We start from the raw sequence: 3,047 nt of genomic DNA, 5'->3' as shown, positions 1-3,047 counted from the left end.
CAAAACGTAATCTAATCAAACAATGCTGGACTTACACGGTGAGATTTCTCTAAGGTTTTTTCCTCCAGTTCTTTCGTGGTTTTAGAAAAGAGAAGTTGTTGTTTTTTTTTTTTTTAACTTTTAATTTTTAATTTTTAATTTTTTTTATTTATATTATTACTATTATTATTATATTACGTTTGAAATTTGCAACAAAAAAAAAAAAAAAAACGCGCGGGTTTTGTTTGGAAAAAAAAACTTTTGCCAAATTATTTCGTAACTTATCGATACGTATCGATAAAATTTCAGTGATTTATCATATAATCGAATTTTTTTTTCGTGTGTTGCGTGTACGTATGCGTTTTTTTTAAGTGCGTGCGTAACATAATTAAACGTTTTTTTTTTTTTATTGGTTTTTATTACGTGTTTGTTTGTTTGTTTTTTTAAAATTTAAAAAATTTATTTTCATTCTCATCATCATCATTACCGTCGTCGGAGTCGATTGCAAAAAATACAAAGAGAGAAAAAATTTTTTCTCTTTTCTTTTTTCCAGTCTTAATCTTTTTTTTTTTTTTTTTTTTAATTTGCTAATATCATTAAGGAGTTAATTAAAATCGAGTTAATGCCACGACGAAATTAAAAATAAAAAAATTTAATCGTCGCAAAAAAAAAAAAAAAAAATTTTCTAACCGCGAAAACGGGGGGAAAGAAGAAAAAATAGAAAAATAAATCGGCGTAATTATCATTATTATTATTATTATTATTATTATTAACCAAGACGTGGGATTAAGCAAAAAAAAAAAAAAAACGTTACTATGATGACTAGCGGGGATAAAGGACGACAGAGAAAGTTGTTGTCTTGATTAAACGTATGTTTATGTCGTTTTCAAATGGTTTGTAGTTGAAAGACTTTCATTTTTTCTCTCTCTCTCTATTTCCACGTCTGTCGTAAACGCAGAAATAAAAGAAAAAAAAAACGTGTAAATAAGAAAAGCTGTCGGAATAGAGGAGACGAAGGGGATGATGATGACGGCGGCGGCGGCTTTTTTAAAAAAAAGATGAAAAAATAATCGTTTACAATGGACCCCTGCTCGGTCGGAAATAATTTTTTTTTTTTTTTTTTTTTTTTTCTTTCAAATCACGAGTTTGTTTTCGCTTGTTGGAAACGAGCGGTTGTTGGTTGTCGGTTGTCGGTTGTTCGGTATATTTATCAGCGTAATAAAAAAAAAAAAAAAGAAGAAAAAAAAACGATATTTGGAATGATTTTTGATGTGTTGTTGTAGAATGCGGTTTGAGGTTAAACATATGCAGTATTTTTTTTTTTATTATCCGCGCCGCCGCCGCCGCCACCACCACCACCACCGACACAACGAACAAACGAACAAACTCGATCGGTTTCGTTTTATTTATATTAAAAAAAAAATAAATAAATAAATTTACGGAATTTTACGATGATATTTTCATGTCACACGAATGAAAAAAAAAAAAATTTTTTTTTTTTTTTTTTTATTAATAATTATCGAAACCGGAAACGGTTTCATCGTCGCCGTCAACGTCACCGTTGTTGTCGTTGTCGTTATTGTGGTTTTTCGATTATTCAATCATTTTATCATAAATTTAAACTCGATGGAATGTGATGAGGGTAATTTAATAAAGTCTTCCTTCCCCGCCCCCAAACAAGTTCTTCCTTCCTTTCGTCCTTCCTCTCTCTCTCTTTCTCTTTCTCTCTTTTCCTCTTTATTAATTTGTTCCATTCACACATTTATTTATAAATGAATGAATTTGAAGAAGTGGGAAAAGAAAAAAACAATTTTAGTAGAGGAGGGAAGGGGGAAGGGGGAAAGAAATGGCACGAATCCAACAGAAAAATTTCTCACATTTTCACTCGCAAGTTTCTGACACGACGGAAAAAAAAAAAAAAAAAAAAAAAAAAAATTATTTAACCGGATGTTATGAAATGTGTCGAATTTCGACAGCGCGATATTGAAAAATCGTTAACGGGGAGAGGGGGAGGGGGATTTAAATCGTGCAAAAAGAACCGTGATTAATAATAATAATAATAATAATAATAATAATAATAATAATAATAATAATAATAATAATGATAATCCGTTAGAAAATAAACATTTTAAAGAAATCATCACCGGACAGATTGATGAGGGGACCACACGCACCACGTACGCACTGGAAAATTTTTTTTTTTAAAGGAAAAATCAATAAAATCGATATTGACAATTTTTTTATTTTTTTGATTACGTCGAATCGATATTAATCTCTCTCTCTCTCTTTCTCTCTCTCGCTCTAAAAAAAAAAAAAAAACTCGTTGTTGACCTAACTAACCTTCTTGTATTTCACATAAAAAAATGCAAAATTAAAACTTTCATTTTTTTTATGTTTGTAACCCTGAATTTTTAATTTTTTTTTTTTTTTTTATACTGGAAGGCTTTAATGAACCGGTTTCGATCGGGTAAATAGACGAAAAAAATTTTTACGTAGAATATTTATTAGTAAGAATCGAAATTAAAACAAACAAAAGAATAATAATAATAAGGTTTGTTGTGAAATAGTCGTTTGTCGAACTCGCGAATAACCTAATAGATCGTGGTTAAAGAAAAAAATTAAAAAATCATTTTTGTTGCATTATTATTATTATTATTATTATTATTATTATTATCGTTTCCGTTAAATTAAAAGAAAAAAAAATTCTCCTACGGGCAAAAAAACAGAAATAAACTTTTTCCACGTTTTCGCTTTTTATAAAAAAAAAAAAAAAAAAACAATATGGCGTCTTCACGCAACTCTATATCCTCTCGAAAGTTTTTTTTTTTTTTACTTTCTCTTTTGTTAATAATAATAATGAAAAAAACACCAAATAAGGGAAAAAAATAAAAATTTTTTCAAACCTCGAAAAACAGGTTCTTTTCCTTTTTTATTTCGGTGCCGAAAAAAAAAAATAAAAAATAAAAATTACTTTTTAACCATCCCTCGGGATTTGTTGTTGTCGCAATCTTTCGATTTCTTTCATGTTCATTTATTTTAATGTTTCGCTTACGGAAATTAAATAATTT

This window comes from Pediculus humanus, genomic scaffold (assembly GCF_000006295.1).
Source record: "Pediculus humanus corporis 1103172108307 genomic scaffold, whole genome shotgun sequence".
Taxonomy (NCBI): Eukaryota; Metazoa; Arthropoda; class Insecta; order Psocodea; family Pediculidae; genus Pediculus; species Pediculus humanus.
This window is presented reverse-complemented; position numbering follows the sequence as displayed.